Raw genomic sequence first — 18334 nt, 5'->3', positions numbered from 1 at the left:
TTGAAAGTATTAGTAAAATCATGGAATACATCACAGAACAGCTGTCCATCAATGAGCTTGTACAGTGTTGATTTGCAGCTCCAACATATGGGATGTTCATACTCTTATGCAGATTCTTGTTGGGTGAAACAAATTGTCCTATCACAAAGCAGGAGTCAACAAAGTTAAAACTTAAGAAAAGGTTTAAAAAGCTTTATTCCTGTTTACAATTTGGGATGAGAAGCAGGCTTCGTTTTAAGTTTATTGAAAACTGGCTCAGATGTTTGTAAGTCAAGAGGAAAGCGGCACAGAGAACAGCACAGTGAGTACTCGATTGCAGTGAAGAGTGAAATGGAGACGACTCTCAAGGTGAAACAGCTGTTGGGACTCCTGGAGCCAGAGTGACATGCATCCTTCGTCTGTCTCGTCAGCACTGGCGTCATTCCTTACAGTTTACAGAACTCATGTAACTTGTAGCTATAAACATTTTGTGCCATTAAAGCTCTCACAAAACCTGCCTGTCCATATATCATTTTGACTTCACTCTTGTTTCCTAAAATGCCTTTCCATGCCCACATGCAACCCTTCCCATGGAAAGCTCACCAGGACCAGAGGACCTGACTGTCCCAAGTGGTGCTGCACACGCCTTTCTTTTGAAAGTAGTAGTAAGTGAAATGGTATTGTTGAATCAGTTGGAGTTGGCTGGCCTAACATTAAGCTTGGTTACTGTGGAGCAATACATGTAGCTCACTAGGGGAGTGCTTGCCTGCCTTGTAAAGTCCTGGATTCAACCCACAGCATGCCTTCATCCCATGTAATTAGGGACTATGATTAAAATGTAACCTGAAATGAGGTGGTGGAGTTGCACAAAATTCGGCGTACAGTGCAGTGTAGAGAGTCAGACTTTGTGTTGGTCAGTATCCCTTCAAGTTACCAGCCCTATCTTCTAAGGGAAATCTGCCTGCTGGGAACTCCCCTGAGCATTGCCGCAGATGTTAATTAGTATCAGTGATAAGTGGCTTCACAGCTGAAGGAACAGGGTTAATTAAACCAAAGTCAGTAGTGGCAGACAGGAAAGGACTCAGGACCACTCTTCAAGATCAGTCTCCAGTGATCCACTTTGTCAACTCAAGCTTCTCCACTTGGAGCATGCTGCCAGCTGGGGGCTGAGCTCTTACCCCATGAGCCTGTGGACCCACTTTGTCTTCAGACTGTCCAACCCCTATCATGTCATTCACAGAGTTGGAATGCCAACTCAAAGCTGAAGCAGTTTGCAGGCAGCAGCCTCTTAGGAGCAAGCATCATGAGTCGGTTTTCCTAGAGCAGTCCTGAAGTATCATTAATGTTTAGGAGGATTACACACAAGAAGATATGACTCTAGTGCTGCAGATTCTAAAAAGTGCTCAGCCAGCAGCCTTGGCGTCAATCTAGTCACACTGCAGTGTTTGTCTGCCTTGATCCCTTGCCTGGTAGGATAGGAAGCAGTACTGACCACAAGGGTACAAAGAGGATTAGAACTTCCACGTGTCGCTGGGGTATAATTAGGTTCAGCATTGTGAATACACTTGAGGGAGGGGGGACCTAAACGTTTCAGCTGTTTCTCCAGGTTGATCTTCATCTCCTTTGGTAAGTCCACACTGTTCCTGCCAAAAGAGCCTTTAGGGGACTAGAAATCAGGGTAAGAAGTTGGAGGTAGAAGCTACTGGCTTCTACACTGCCACCAGCAGTGTTAAACTGTTAATGGGCTGGTTCCAGTACAAATGAGGAGAGGACAGAGGAAGTGCAGAAACCAAGAGGGAACACTCCCCATAAGCCAGACTGAGACTTGATGAAGATTTATTTTAGGAGTGTAGCATGTGAAGGCTGAGAAAGGGAGTGTGTGACCTCTCTACCTCTCCATTCCCCAGTCTAGGACTACATCTATTTCCCTAAGCCAGAATTCAGCAGGTGCCCAGAGATTCCCTTCTCTCTGCCTTTAGACACACTGGCTGTGATAGGAACTCTGGTCCCCATGGTTGCACAGCAAGCTCACTACCATTGAGCCCTTTCTTCAGCCTCTTCCCCGTTCCTTAGTCACTACAATACTCCAAAATCATTTACCGTTTGTAAAAGTGAAACTCAAGTCAGCAACTCGGCAATTTTAAAAGTCAAGTACTCTAAAGCTACAACCAAGGTAACACGATAAGGAATGGCGGTAGGAGATGATTGAAAGTATTTATTTTCCACAGAGCAGAGGACTTTGTGTCATAAGATCACTGCAGTTTGTAACGGTAGTCTCGAGTCGTGAAAATGCTTCAGGCAACAGTCTCTGGCATGAGGCACAGTGGTGTGCTCAGTGCATAGTGCATGTGTTGGGTATTCAGAACCACAGCAACAGTCAGTCTCTGGTATGAGGCACCGTGGTGCGCATAGTACATGTGTTGGGTATTCAGAGCCAAGGCTTGAATGAAGTACAAAGCAATCTGGGAGCACTTCCCAAAATATCTTCCTTTCCTTGCATGTTTGATTTTGAATTAAGTTTTGGTCGTTGTGAATTCAGAAACCATTAGTGTTTATCAGATTTTTTTTTTTTTTTTTTTTTTGGTTTTTCGAGACAGGGTTTCTCTGTATAGCCCTGGCTGTCCTAGAACTCACTTTGTAGACCAGGCTGGCCTTGAACTCAGAAATCCGCCTGCCTCTGCCTCCCAAGTGCTGGGATTAAAGGCGTGCGCCACCACGCCCGGCTGTTTATCAGATGTTTAACAGCCCCCACATTTCAGTTTAAATGCCCCTAAGTCTTCCTATCTGTACACAGCCTCATGGGGATTTGTGGTCATTTGTTTCAGCCAGTCTATAAGTTTCAGCTAAACTTAATTTGCATTACTCCAGGCGTTAAGAATGTTGAACACTGGGGCTGGAGAGATGGCTCAGCAGGTTAGAGCACTGACTGCTCTTCCAGAGGTCCCGAGTTCAATTCCCAGCAGCCACATGGTGGCTCACAACCACCCGTAATGAGATCTGACGCCCTCTTCTGGTGTGTCTGAAGACAACTAAAGTATACTCATATAAATAAAATAAATAAATCTTAAAAAAGAATATTGAACACTTGTTCAGATATTTACTGGTTGCCTATATTTCTTTGTAGAGGAAATCTCTTAAAACATTACCTGTCGGGGCTGGTGAGATGGCTCAGCGGTTAAGAGCACCGACTGCTCTTCCAAAGGTCGTGAGTTCAAATCCTAGCAACCACATGGTGGCTCACAACCATCCGTATTGAATCTGATGCCCTCTTCCGGAGTGTCTGAAGTCAGCAACAGTGTACACACATATAATAAATAAATAAATCTTAAAAAAAAAAAATCACCTGTCAATTTAAAAAGCTGGCCAGTGAGCTGAAGCAAGAAATAGGAGGTGGGACACTTGCAGGAAGAGAGGATTCTGGGAAATGGAGATTTAAAAAAAAAGAGAGAGAGAGAGACAGTGCCATGAGGGACAAGGTTGGAGACAGACCAAGAAGATGGGCATTAACCAGGAGGGAGGACACTGAGGAGATGCTAAGGAAAAAGTGGTCTGAGACTAAAGGAGAGGTAACTAACCACATGGTAGCCATAGAATAGTTTGATGGGTTAAATAAGTTATAAACTAGTCAGGGAGTGAGCCAAAGCTTATGGCCTAGGCATTTAATAATAACCAATTAGTCTCAAAGTCATTGGTGATGGGAACTAAGGGACCAGAAGGAAAAAGCAGAGTTATAAATTAATTTTGCATTTCTTCCCTTGAAAACTTGTCTTCTGAGCTCATTTGAAGGTTGGGTGGTAGTATTCGTGTTTTGGAGTCCTTAGTATATTCTGGACCTCAATCCCTATTCTGCTGTAGACTGGGCATAAGTTTTCTCTTGTTCTGTAGGCCATCTCCCTCTACTGATCATTCCCTTTGCTGTGCAGACTTGAATTTCATGCAATCCCAGGTTTAGTTCTTGAGCTTTCTTCCTGTGTACTTAGAGTGCTTCGTTTTGGCAAGTTGTCGCCTGTGCCTGTGCTTTATGGCACTCCCTTAAGTGTCTCACATCTCACAAGAAGGCCTTTGGTCTTACAGTATCACTATATTAGAGTAATATTTGTACACTGTGAAAGGTACAGATTGTCTCATTATTTCACATGCGACTACCCAGCCTTCCTAGCACCATGTGTTGAAGAGTCTACCCCCACCCCCACTTGTTTCTTGGCACCTTGCTAAAGGTCAGGTAGCTGAAGCTAGGTGGGTTGGTACATTTGTTGAGACTGAGGTCGTCGTCTGTTCAGAATGTTCCATGGGCTGCTTAAAGAATATGCATTCCGTGTCTGTTTGATGGGACGTCTTGTGGTGTTAAGTTCATGTGACCTGTGACACTTTAACTGTGAGGGAGGTCTTTGCTGACGTTTACTTGGGATGGCCTAGACAGTGATAAGCCTTGGATTTTGAAATACCAGTGTGATTTCAGGACTGGTGGTGGCCTTCTATGCCCACTTGTATCTATTTTATGGAATTGGGTGCCCCAACACTTGGTGTGCGTATATTTATAATTGTTAAATCTTGGTAAATTCTTCTTCTGGTTAATTTTGGTTTGAAGTCTGCATAATAAGGTGTCAGAAGAGCTATACCCATTCATTTTGGGGTTTCATTTGATAAGCTGACTTCCATCCTGTGATGGTCAGTCTAGTGAAGTGGTTTTTGTTTTTTGTTTTTTGGACACAGCCAGCAGGTGGGTCTTGCTTTTCAATCTGGTCAGCACCTGCATCTCTTGGCAAGTTGAACCATTCACACTTAAGGTTATTGTTGAGACATGTTTACCAATTTCGTTGATTTTGTTTGTTGTTCTGGTTTGGTTGGGCGTGGTTTTTTTGGTTCTCTTCCTCTGCCTCTCCCTTTCTTTCTTCCCATTTCCTCCTTTCCTTCCTTTCTCCCCTGCTGATATTATGCGTTTGCTGGTTCACTGGGTTCCACGTGATGTATTCCTAGCCTAGCCCTCCTTTGCTATTTGTTCATTTCACTGCTTCTTTCCTGTCTGTCTTGCTTCTCGCTGTGTATTGTCCCGCTAAGGATCTTCTGAAGTGTGGCCCTAGTGGCCATGAGCTGCCATATTCGGTACTCGCCTTGACCATGTCCTATCTTTCTGACAGTTAAAGGTGGCTGTTCTCTGGAGCACAGCATGCAGAGTGCCCTTCCCATGGAGTTATACGTAGTGGCTTGGCTGGGTACTACATGGGTACTAACCCTTGGTCGAGAGTGACTTTTAAGGTTTGAACCATTGTTTTTCTGGCTTTCCTGGTTTTTATAGTTGTTAATTGGAAATCTGATGTTATGTTTTCTTTTGTCAGGAACCTGATGTTTTTGTTCTTGCAGCTTCTAATATTGTTGGAGCAGGTTTCTGGGTCCTTGAAAATTGGACACTACCAGTTAGTTGCTCAGGGAGGGGACGGAAGTCGAGGTCATCTGTTCTTACCTTTCCCGTTGTTTATAGTGGTGCTGAGCCTTCAGTGGACTGGCATCTGATGGTTGTCAGAGCTGTCTTTAGTAGCCTCCCTTCTCCATAAGATCCTGACAAAAACTCTCCAGATCCTACGTACTGGGGTTCCTAGTGTCACAGCTGAAGGGTTCTTTCAAGTTTCTTAGAGCTAGAGAATAGCCAGAATGTTGTAATGCGTACAAGTGGAAGACCCGACTTCTTATATCCGAACTTCTTAAATATTGGCCTTCTTGCTGGTGGGGTCAGCTGGAGTTTTCCAAGTTGTCAGGCTCCACAGATTGATCCTGCTGGCCTTGGGCTCAGGCAGTCAGACCCCGTTGTTCTCGGTTGATGGAGCCTGCTCCCAGGCACTAAGATCAAGGCCACCTTTTCCTCTTCACTGTCTGAGCTGACCCTCCAGCCACCTGCGTGTGTAGACTTGTCCATATCTGGCCCTACATTCTCTACACACCTGCCCCCCAGGCCTGCTTCACCCGTCAGCTCTGACAGGAGAGATCCACCTCCCTGACCTGCGGTGGTGCCTTGTTTCCAGCCCCCAGGGTAACTTGGTTTTACGTGGTCAGCTCCCAGAGAATGGGATTCCTCTTCACTTGCCATTGGCCAGAGGACTCAGTCTCACCAAAACTGCCAGCAGGACCTGCCAGTCTGCTGCCAGCCTCTTCTCCCCTGCCAGGGAGCCATGTCTAGAGATGTGCTGGGCTTGGCCTCCTTCCTTTTGGCTCGCCCATCTCTTTCTCTTCACTGCTCAGCTGTTCTTTTTTTTTTCCCCAAAGTTTCACCTTCCTTGGGAATAGTCTGTTTTTTGTAATTCTTTACTGTGGAGGCAGCGTCCAGTCTACTGTTTGACCCAGGTATTTCATGTTTTTATTATTATACTTATCTGTGTGGTTGGCGGTGTGTGTGTGTGTGTGTGTGTGAGAGAGAGAGAGAGAGAGAGAGAGAGAGAGAGAGAGAGAGAGCCCTTCCACCAGGTGGGTCTCAGTTAGAACTCAGGTTGTCAGGCTTGATGACAAGTCCCTCTCCCTGCTGAGCTATCTCAGTGGCCCATGTGGGTGGTTTCTGATCCAGATTAAAGAAATTCCATCTGTGAAGAACAGATTAAGAGAGAAAAGAAAGAGGAGGAAAAGATTAAAAGGTATTTCTTGGAAGAGGAAACAAAAAACTATGAGAAATAACAAATACTGACTCCTCAGTGTGAGTCTTACAAACACTCAACACCCTCAGTAGGCTTATAGTTAGCACCAGGGAGCGGGCTCTGCCTACCTCCGGGCACTTCACTTCCTTAACTGCTGCTGTTTGAAGCCACTGCCTGAGTTCCTGCTGCTGCTTCAGTAAAGAACTGATGGATGGGAAGTTGTCCTGGGTGATAGGATAAGAAAGCCAAGTAGACAGATGACTCAATCTGAATAGCGCCTCACTCTGCTACCTGGAATTGGGTGTCTGGCCCTTCTGGGCTGGATCTCCAGTGTAGCTGGAAGCTTCAATCTGTTTATATTTCAGAATTACTTAAAAAAAAAAAAAAGATTATTCTGGATTGAACCTAAAGCCTCCTGCTTGCTTGGCAAACATCCACTCCTGCATTCTACAGAGCCCTGTTAGGGATACTTCACCATAAAAGAGTTGTAACAAAATGTCCAGACTCACTTGGTGCTTTGTCTCAGGAAAATTAAACCACAGAATCCATAAGCTTTTAATCCATAACTTCTGCATTCAGGAGGTATCTATATCTCTGTCTGTCTGTCTATCTATCTATCTATCTATCTATCTATCATCTGTCTGTCTGTCTGTCTATCTATCTCTATCCCATCCATCATCTCTGTCTCTGTATCCAGAGGATTTAACTTGGGGTCCTGCATCGTATGCAGGGACTCCTAAGCAATATTCTAGGAAAAATCATATCCCCTGTTGGATTGTTGTTGTTGTTGTTTGTTTGTTTGTTTTTTTAAGAAAGGGTCTCTCCATGTAACTCAGGTTGGTCTTAAACTTGATATGTAGCCCTGAACTCCATGATCCACCTGCCTAAATCTGAATACTGTAATTACAGGCCTGAGGCACCACACTTAGCTAGGATCCCAGCATTATTAGATCACAGATGCTGGGCTGCATTCAGGTAGGACCACAGTAGGAAACACTGGTTCTGGCTGGTTCCAGCACTCATATCTATGCCCACACAAGGGCCAGGAGGCACAAAGTTGCCTGCTTGGTTTGGTGGCATGTTAACCTCACTGAGTCACCGCAGTGCTGAGGATGTCTTGGTTAAGTCAGTGCCTGACTCAGCCTTGCGACCTGTAAATTAAGGGTAAGGACATTGGCTGTTTATCTTTCCGTAGGGCAGGTGCAGCCTAAAATAGTCCCTCCCAAGTTGAAACAGTTGGTGGCTTGGTGTGACCATCATTTCTGAGAAGTGTAATGGGTCCACTTCCCCACCCTAGCCCTGGGCACTGTGGAAATGGTGGGAAGGATCAGGAAGCAGCCTGGCAGGGAACCTGGCACCTTCAAAGGGAGTGGAGCAGGCTTCCTAGCTGCGTAGATCTTCCCCGAGAGCAGAGCAGTGTGTCTCATGAAGTGGCAGAAACATGGGCCAAGTGTTGCCTCACCTGGGGCTGAACGTGGGATTATGCAGTAAGTACCCTGCTTGATGGAGGAGGCAGGATGGAGCCGCCAGTGTGGCGGTGTCTGTCTTCTAAACCAAGGGGCAGCAAAGCCCTTCTAGACCAGGCCCCGCCTTCATTTCTTCTTCTCATGGGCCTGGCTTTGGTGAAAGACACCTTTCCCTGGAGAGTCTGTGTTTCCTTACAGCTTTACCCAGTGCAGTGCCAAGCAGGCTTTGCTAGTGTTTCTTAGCTCCCAAGGAGTCAGGCTGCACTGGGTGAAATAAATGACAGTGGTGTGTCCCCCAGCCCCACCACACACCATGTGCCCAGGCTGCTATGTTTGTACTTCTTTGTCCTAAGGCCACACTAAGGGACCCTCGCCCCCACCCAGTGAATCGTTTCCACCTCAGTTCCTCCCTTACACCCCCAGACATGTCTATGAGCTATAGAGCATCCAGTCAACCCATACACTTTTGTCCTGAGAGAGCCACCAGCGTTGCAAGTTTATGACTCTCACCTGAAGTCTGTTCTCTGGCAGCAGAGGTACTGTGCACTATTCACTCTCCCGAAATAACCCAAGCAACCCAGAACTTAGGGCAGTAGTGATGGTAGGTGATATTAATTCTCTAGTTCTGTTACCTTTTCCAGTTTGTCTGGTAGACTCCACGCCTTCCTAGGGTTCAGGCCCCTGCTCTGCAAGGTTCAGCCATCATTGTAAGAGGCAGAAAAAGATCTAGATCCTAGGCAGAAGATAGGACTCATTAGAGCTGGTTAGACAGAGGGATCCGTTTTAACAAATATTGTCGTCTTTTCAATCTGCCAAGCCCCATCCCCAAGTCTTGCTGCTGCTCAGTCCAGTTAGGAGCTCTGCTGAGGAAGACCAGTGAGATCTGTCCTGGCTGTGGGTCCCATCCTTAGCTGAAGCCACCAGCACTCATCCACAGGACCTCCCAGACACACTGTGGGCCTCTTGTTGCCAAGGCTTCATAGCTGCATAAGCCCCTAGCTCCCGAATCCACTAGGTTAAGCAAGCCACTGGGCCAACCAAGACTGCATCCCGATGATATCTGGAAGTGGGGAAAATTACATTTTGTAAGAAAGTGTGCAGATGGGAAGGGATCCTGAGGTTGATGGAGAACCAAACCACCTCATCACAGGAAATCCACTGGTTAGGGATGTCCCTGTGGGGCTGGGGATGTAAGTGGTAGACCTTGCTTAGTATGGAGGAGGCCATGGGCTCCATCCTCAGCACTGGGGGTGGGGTAATGTTGATTTCCCCCTCATCCCCATTCACAGAGCCTGTTTACAGAAGAGCTGTGCTTGAAGTTCAAAAGGAAACATCCTGTTTCTCTCCCGTCTCAGCTACTGTCTGTAGTTTATCTATGATACCACTTGGAGTGGATTCTCCAGCCGGGCCACTTGTGACTGAAATCAGCTCTGTACTACCCCGAGGTGACACAGATCCCAGTAGTCTGCCCCCAGCGTCAAAGCTCAGTGTCACCTTCTGACTGGCTGCAAATCAGAGAAGCCTCCATCCACCCAACCCCCATCCTTACCCCCCCACCCCCCCACCCCACTCTGCTGTTCGTGGGCTTAGACCCAGGTTCCTGAGCATGCAGAGCAGGCGTTGTTAAGGTATGCTCCCAGCCTCGGATGCCCATTCATTAGAAAGGCCTAATGGCAAGACCCGTCATCCCAGGTACTTCGGAGGCTGAAGCAGGAGTTCAAGGCCACCCTGAACTATAGAATGAGTTCAAAGGCCGGCCTGGAAAATGTATACCCTCTTTCAAAAGACAAAGGATGTCGGGGTGGTGAGAGGGGCTTAGACAGTGGTTCTCAACCTGTGGGTCGCGACCCCTCTGAGGTCCCATCTCAGATATCCTGCATCTCAGATATTTACATTGTAACTCATTACCGTAGCAAAATTACAGTTGTGAAAGCAACAAAATAATTTTATGGTTGGGTAGGTCACCGCAACATTGAGGAACTGCATTAAAGGGTTGCCCTGTTAGGAAGGTTGAGAACCACTGGCTTTGCAGGAAAGATACCTGCCGGCCAACCCTTGAGTTTGGTCCATGAGTTTGAAGGAGAAAACCAACTCTCACAGGTTGTCCCCTGATGGCCACTAGTGTGTTTGTTCGTACACAATGGGAAATTACTTAAAAGGTCCAGGAATGATCAGTTCAGTAATAAGGTGATTGCTTAGCATTTGAGGGGCGTGGCACTGCCTCTCTGGAGTTCCTCCCTGCTGGCACCCCACGTGCTCATCTGTTTAGCTCAGCCCCTCCTTTGGGGAGACTCATTCCCTGGGCATGACTCATGAGCTTCCTGACCCCTGGAAGTTGACTCAAACTGCCTGCCTCTACCTCCCCAGTCATGGGTGGGGCTGGACCTTCCAGTCTTCTGGTAACCCTTTGGTTTCCAGGACCCAGCTCCATACACCCAGGAGTCACCTCATTAGCATACACTGGGGCTGAAAGAGCTTATTACGTATAATTTAGGGAATTGCAAGCATCTTATGAGCTCTGCACTGGGAATGGGGTGATGTATGTGTGTCATTATAAACCGCAGTGTCACAAGGTGATTCCTCAAGGTTCCTGAGGAAGAAAAGAAAATAACAACTGTCACTGTGAAGCGTCCCTCTGGGCTCCATCACTGCCCCGTACTTGGCCTGAGGTCTGACACTTTACGAGTAGATGTGCATTCTGTCTCTATGCAAACACACGTTTACCCTCTTGTGGTGAGGAGGGGGCTTTGGCGTCCACACTAGAGTTCTCTGGATTCCTGCTTCTCTAGGACTTGGCAAGTGGCTTGCATAGAGACACTTAGTCTGGGTGAAAGATGACAGCCATCATGATGACTCCCCTGGAGTGGAGCGGTTGGCGAACCATGGAGTGACGTGTGATGTGCTTCCTCCGCACCCATTGTCACCAGGAGCGGCACTCTTATTCTTGTTGTAGTTGTTGGGTGAGAGTATGGGAAAGACATGGGAGAGACAGCAAGCTGTGGCTCAGGGCTGTAGACAGGTCAGAGGCCATGTAGGTGTCTCTATCTATCTCTGTGTCTCTCTCTGAGGTTTCATTGCTAGAATTAAAGGTGCACACCCACCTTCTTTTCTCTCCTGCCTCTCCTCTTCTCCCTGTTTTAGTTTTTTGGAACAACGTCTCACTATATAGTTCAGACTAGCCTAGAACTTATGATCCTCCTGCCTCAGCTTCTCGAGTGTAAGGATCATAGGATTTCTCAAGCATGCCCATGATGGCTCTTTCTTAAGAAAATAGCCATCTGGCTAGGCATTGGTGCCACACACCTTTAGTCCCAGCACTCAGGAGGCAGAGGCAGGGAAATCTCTGGTTCTAGGCAAGCCCGGTCTACAGAGTGAGATCCAGGGCAGCCAGAGCTACACAGAGAAATGCTGTCATACGAAGTTAAATACATAAGGAAGGAGCGGTGACTGATGGAAACGTTCTGGTACATGACTGGTAATCTGGCTCTTCTGCCAGGGTTGTGTGATGTGAAAAGCTTACGCTAGGTAGGCAAGCTCACCCACTGCCCTCTCAGCAATGAGGAAGCTAAAGAAGGAGGGTCTGGATTCGGATCTGTCTGGGCTATACAGTGAGACCTCTGATGATGCTCAAGAGCCAACCAACAGTCAGCAGACCGGCAGCTGATGGTGACATCGCTGCTTCAGGGCTATCTGGCATGCTGTGACTGGGCCTCACGTGTCCCTGAGGAAGGAATTCCTCAGCCACACCTCAGCTTGCTGTTTGTTTACTCAACCAGGGATGGCAGGGACTGGCCTCTCATGGTAAAGCAGCTGAGGCAATGGTGACAAATGCAAATAGGGGAGTGTCTGATTTCCTCAGGTGCAGACAGACCAGTCTCTCCCTTGACTCAGCAGCCTGGTGTAGGAGCCTGGCCTCTGGAGGACAGGTATAGAGCTGTCGAGGTTATACCAAGGTGTGGGTTCACTCCTTCATTCATTCAGTTTAGACCACTAATTTTACATTATTATTATTATTATTATTATTATTATTATTATTATTATTATTAAACCACAAGAAGAGTATGATGTAGTAGAACCTAAGTTTGATGGTCCTGAGAGGAGACACGGCTTCTGAAATGCTGGCATCAAGACTTTGCACGCTCCCATCCCCCTGAGCCAATCACCACGCAGAGTAAAAGGCTGTCCCATGATTTTCTGAGTGGGCAGCATTTCCAGTGTCACCTTGTGTGGTCATCTTACTGTCCATTACCTGGCTCTCTGGGGTCCACAAACATCTTCCCTAGGCCTCTGAGGTAGAAGGATCCCAGTGAGGCTGGTGTCAGCAGCCAGGAAGGCATGTTAGAAGCACCAGAGTTTGGCAAGGACAGACACAACCTTCCAAACACATGGAAAAGCTTCAACATCCTCTCCAGGCAGTACCAATGACCGGGACATGGCAGCCCACAGTCACTCTTGAATACAGGGGCTTGCTTTGTTTTGTGAAAGTTACTCTGACTGGGTTAAGCAGGAACCTTTAAGGTTTTAGTTTGCTTCTCTGTGTGAGAGCTTGGGGTTGAGATGACCACAGACACTGAAATGAATGCAGCCGAGTGTTAAGTCATGGGGGGGGGGGACGTGTATACTGACCGCAGTGCAGAGTTTCATAGGGCCAACAGAGTAGCAGTCTGCATTGTTCACTTACACAGGCCAAGTGGAATCTGCAGTTACCAGTTGCATTAAATGCAACAAATAAAGCTCCTAAATCGACACTATAAGGCCCCACCTTAAGTTTTCCAGGCTGCAATGGTGTATAATTTTAAAATAGTTTCTTAAATTTATTTATTTTTAAATATAACACGAGGAAGGTGTTAAAGCTGGTGCAATAGCTCAATAGCATGGGTGTTGCAGATTCTGGGAGAGAGGAAGAGGAAGATACTCAGAACCCTTCACCAGAATCCACCCCCGCCCCCAACTTGACCATAGTGGATTAATGATGTGCTTTGTGGGCGTGGTTAGTCAATGACACCAGCTTGATGGATCTTTCTTGGTGCACTAAATCCCATTTTGGTATCTGGTCCCCTTGGCTGACGAAGAACCATTAGATGTGGAACACTGGTGTCATTCAGGGTGATGTTCTTTAAGCAATGACCAGCCAGTCAAGTCAAGGAGCTGCAACAGCTTTGGGGCCTTCACAGACTGGCCAGCCATTACAGGTACTGCACTTTCCAGTGCTCCACTGCACTTCCCAGAGCGCCGATTAAGGATCACTGAGAATTCCACCTCATCTCCTGCCTGTAGCTCAACACCATCCTGAGCTTCTTTTACATGGAAAAAGAGTTTCTTGCTATCTTCTACTTCATAGTTAATAAAGCCAAACTGATCTTCCACATACTCCCAGTGGCCCTATGAAGGGGTGTGATGTTGTAGGCCATAGTTTGTGCATTTCGGCCAAGTAGACACACCTGGAACTTGACACTCTCCCCTTTCTGTCCTGACTATGCCAAAAGGATACACTTCACCTTTCATATCCCCCTCCTCTACACTCTCAGTCTTTCCTTGGTACTCAATCTGTGTTGGATCAACACCTCTCAAAGGACGAATGGCTTTTCCAGAGTAGGTACTGGGATTAGCTTCCTCGGTAATGCCATTCACTGAGTGAGGTTTGTTTGCTTTCTCAGCACTGACGTTATTGCCTTAGCCTTTGGACAAGCTGCATTCAACCATGTCCCCTAGTTCCAGGCTAGCAACATCACCAGAGAGCTTACTATAATGGAAGAACATTTCCTTATCATGATTAACTGTTTCAATAAATCCAAAATTATCTTTCAGAGTTGCCACATAACCCAAGAGCCTTTTGGAGTTAGAATTACGACCTAAAAGTCTCACATAAATTGCACTCTGCTGTCCAGGCCTCTGTCACTAATACTAAATTCAACCTTATCTCCTATTTGAGATAGGAGTAGGTCCTTCCACATCCTTGGCTTGAAAAGCAATAGTCCGTTTCACCCCACAGTCATCCTAAACTATAACCATCTTCTGCCTCCTTGTCTTTGCCTCTGTTTGGGCTTGTAGTTTTAGGATTGGAAAACGTGGCTTCTTTTTCTACGGTGCCCAGAAAACGATGATCTGAATGGGAATAGATTGAAACCGTGCCCTTGGGAAGTTTTTTAATCCGAGTAGCATGATTTCTTTGGGCTGAGAGCATATCAGGAACCACAGTAAACTCTACCTCATCTGCAGTGTGGAGCTGGTTCCCGTCTAGAATTTCACTGAAGTGGAAGAACCTACGAGCCTCACGATCCACACACTTGATGAAACCAAAACCATCTCTCATGGCAGCAATCACACCCATCTCTCTGGCTTCATTAGTGAACTGAAATGGATTTGATAGAACCTCTCTGTTGGTTGCTCATTCGAATTTGTCACGTTGGTCTGTTGAAATATTAAACTTAGCATGGTAACCTTCCAGCAGGGTCACTTTGGATTTTGTGTCTTTGTCTCCAAAGGGAAGTCCTTTAGGAATCACAAAGTCAACTTTGATTTGTCCTGGCAATGGGTAATTCTGGTTTTTACTGGGTACTTTTGGGATAACTTTGGTTACAGTTCCTTCAAAATGTTCAAGGCTGATATCTTAAAAAAATGACTGTTCCTTGAGGCAATAGTCTGACATGTGCCGCAACTTCTTTACCATTTCTGTCCCTGATTGTGACTTACATGTCATCTCCAGGCTGCAGGGTTTCTAGGTCACCTTTAAATTCACTGTAGTGAAAGAGTATCTCTTGTACGACATCACCTCTTTCAATAAAGCCAAACGCCTCCTTCATGGCACAGACTACCCCCTGGCAGCGAGCTTGTTTCTTTTTCAACAGCATAATGTTTCGGGCTCTTACAGCACCAGTGTGTTTATTGTTAATGATTGCAAAGTTAATTTTATCTCCAGTTTCCAGCTGAATATTCCCTTCCACATCTTCAGAGGTGTAAGTCAGATAAAATACTTCCCCATTATGTTGGTAGCATACACTCCCTGTTGGACTCTGACCTGGGGCAGCTGGAGATTTACTCTAAGTCGCGAAGAACAGCGCACACAACTTGTCCGTTCATTCGTTCTTCAGGATGTATTTCTGGCTTTATCTTCACCAATTTAATAGCAAGCGGTTTCCCAGTCCTCCGGTCAAATGATACTTCAAATTCAACATCATCTACTTTTAAGTCCTGGTTGCCATTATATTGTGAACAGTGGAAGAAAAGTCTAGCTTGCCATTCTGAACACTGAATAAATCCATAAGAGGTCAACAGTTTTTCAATTACCCCAGTTTCACAAGGTGCTGCTGAAGGGCCTATGGGGGGGGGGGGACCCATTGTTGTGAGAAGGTTTGAATCTGAGCTCATCTGGCAGTGATAATCAAATCCTACACTTTCAGTAGTATTCGCTGACTCTTCTTTTTTTCAGCACAAGTTCCTAAGGGTGAAATTTGCTAGTATTTTAAAATGAAAAAAATAGAGAGAGGAAATGATCTACCAAGCTAATAAAGAATACAACTGCCGCTGCCCCGGGCAATCTCACAGTCCGGCACTGAAGAAAGCAAAGACTACTAGCCGCGTTGGGAAGTGCTCTTCAAAGCTGCTGAGGAGCACACGCTTCTTGTCTCAGGTCAAGTGCTGTATCTTCAGCTTGTGTACTCATCTTTGGTGGTGTTGGTTGTTGCGGGTTTGTTCCTTGCCTGATCTGAACTTGAAGCAGCCGTTTCAGGTGGTAAAGTCTGTTCTGTTACACTTCATACCCAACAGCTCAGTGTCCCCTCCTGTTTTCATTTGTTTGTTTGTTTGTTTTTTGTTTTTTTCGAGACAGGGTTTCTCTGTGTAGCCCTGGCTGTCCTGGAACTCACTCTGTAGACCAGGCTGGACTCGAACTCAGAAATCTGCCTGCCTCTGCCCCCCAAGTGCTGGGATTAACGGCGTGTGCCACCACCGCCTGGCTTTCTTTCTTTCTTTCTTTCTTTCTTTCTTTCTTTCTTTCTTTCTTTCTTTCTTTCTTTCTTTTTTTTTTTTTATAAACTTATTTTAAATAGATACATAGCCAAATGAGATACGTGAGCAGGAAAGATCGGCAGTACCATTGGTCACTAGGGAAATTCAGCATAGCTACATAATATGACTCCATTGTATACTTGGTATGGTGGCTGCAGTTAACACTGAGGACAGTGTGAATGCAAATGCTGAATAAATAAAACCCTGGAACGTGCAGCACACCACTGGCAGGGATGCACAGGGTGCACCCACCTTGAGAGGCAGCTTGACAGTGAAAACTCGAGCTCATTCCAGCGTGTGGCATATCCACAGTAGCCCCAGGCCTGTTGCTGTGAGACATGAAGACGTGCTCACTCAGAGAGGCAGCATTGAGGCCCATCAACCAGGAACAGGGGAGGCAGACTTCGGCAGTAACCAGAGTACTAGAATCCTAGCCAAAATCCTGACTGGGGCTCGGAATGTCTCACCAAGATGAGGTCTGGTCACCTGCCTCAGAGGACCAAGCGGAAAAGGCAGCGACTAAGGAGAAGGAGGGGTTATATTCTCAGGGAGGCTGTGCTGGGAGACAGGTTCTAGAGGCCTTGTGATGTCTTTGGGGTATCCTCTATAGCTGCGGGCTTTTGGAGGTCAGAACATGGGTAAGAGGGGGTTGGGGAGCTCTGATTACCACCTGGAACCTATGGTGTGGGTATTTGTTGGCACCAAAGGCATTGCCACTGCTTGGTGGGTAGTTCTGACTTCCATCACAGGTTTTCTGTCAGACCTGTAATCCTAGAATTCAGATTAAAGCAACAGAGAGAGAAGCCTAGGAAAATCGGGTAGAAAGAACAAAGCGCGCGGTCAATGATAGATAGGGTCGTCCACTTATAACACACAGAATCACTTGTTACGAGGAAAAAACAAGAGTTGAGCGTGACGCCATTGCACACCTGCAGTGACTAAAATGAAAAGGAGGAATAGTGTCAAGTGTGGACGAGAGTGGAGAACAAAGTGAAAAAGATACACACCAGATGTTTGTATCCCACACAAAGGCATGCCAGTGTGGGGATAGAGCAGACGGGAGACTGCCTGCAAGTGAGAGGGAAAAGATGTCTGAAGGGCACAGATGTTGAATTCATTGTTTGGACTGTGTTGATTGTTTCCTAGGTATGTGGGTATGTGCATGCATCTAAACTCATTAAGATGTCCACTTACTCTTTTTTCTTCTTTTATTATTCCAGTCCAGAAGGTTGAACCTAGGGCATCATGGGTGTCAGGCTGGCACTCTGCCACTGAGCTGCAGCCCCAGCCCCAATTATATGCAGCTTATTATACACTAATGAAGCCAAAATTAAAAATAAAATTTGAATAGATGCGCGTGCAAAGCTTCACCTGATAAGGAAATGAAAACTATTGGGTCATGTGGGAGCATAAAGTCGGGCATGACAAGGGGAGGCTGGGGTGCTGCAGCCAGGGGAGGCTGGGGTGCTGTGTATGGATGGCTCCTGTGGAGGGAGGATGCCTGCACAGATTAATAGGCTGGAGAAAGCCTGGGATGGAACAGAGCAGCCAGGAAGTAACTCCCTGGGTGAACCTTTGAAGGCGTATCCTTGGCCCTTCCTGTCCCTCTGCTTCCTGTCTCCCCCGAGGTGAGCAGTTTTCCTCTGCTGTGCCGTTTCTGTCTTGCCAGAGGCCTAAAAGCAATGGAGCTAGATTGCCATGGTTGATCCAGCTGAGAATTCTTCACACCATTGACTCGCTGATGAAGTTGCAGCCATCAGTTGGCAAGCTGTCCCTTAACACATGAGACTTTGAGGATAAGTTTTATACTTAAACTATAATTGTCTCTCTGCTGGCTAGTCTTGGTTGTCAACTTGTTGGGATTTAGAATCACCTAGGTGAGAGATCACTGGGTGTGTCTGTGAAGAGAGTTTCTACATTGGGTTAACTGAGATGGGAAAACCCACCCTAAATGTAGGTGGCACCATTCCACAAGCTGGGGTCCCAGACTGGATGGAAATGGGAAACTGAGCCGAGCGCCACCATTGACCTCTCTACGTCCTGGCTGGACACCGTGACCAGCTGCCTCACAGCCCTGATGCTGTGATTTCTTCACTGTGAGGAGCTGTGTGGGCCAACTGTGAGCCAAAAGAAACCACTTTTTAAGCCGATGTGTACCAGGTGTCTTGCCACAGCAATGAAGAAAGAAACTAACACAACAGCCCATACACTTTATTAACTGATGGAGTCTAGTCCTTGCTCACTCTGTCTAGGAAGATCCTT

At 46.6% G+C, this 18334-nt stretch overlaps 1 non-coding gene and 1 pseudogene across 1 annotated transcript; both read right to left on the bottom strand.

Moving 5' to 3' along the window:
- Window positions 1-12401: 12401 nt before the first annotated feature.
- Window positions 12402-12529, bottom strand: LOC115064572. Its single transcript, XR_003844412.1, has one exon. It is a non-coding gene; the product is annotated as a small nucleolar RNA SNORA71 (small nucleolar RNA).
- A 486-nt stretch (window positions 12530-13015) lies between these two features.
- Window positions 13016-15163, bottom strand: LOC110325816 (annotated as a pseudogene).
- Between the last annotated feature and the right edge of the window lie 3171 nt (window positions 15164-18334).

Source organism: Mus pahari, chromosome 8 (assembly GCF_900095145.1).
Source record: "Mus pahari chromosome 8, PAHARI_EIJ_v1.1, whole genome shotgun sequence".
In the NCBI taxonomy this organism is placed as follows: Eukaryota; Metazoa; Chordata; class Mammalia; order Rodentia; family Muridae; genus Mus; species Mus pahari.
This window is presented reverse-complemented; position numbering and strand designations above follow the sequence as displayed.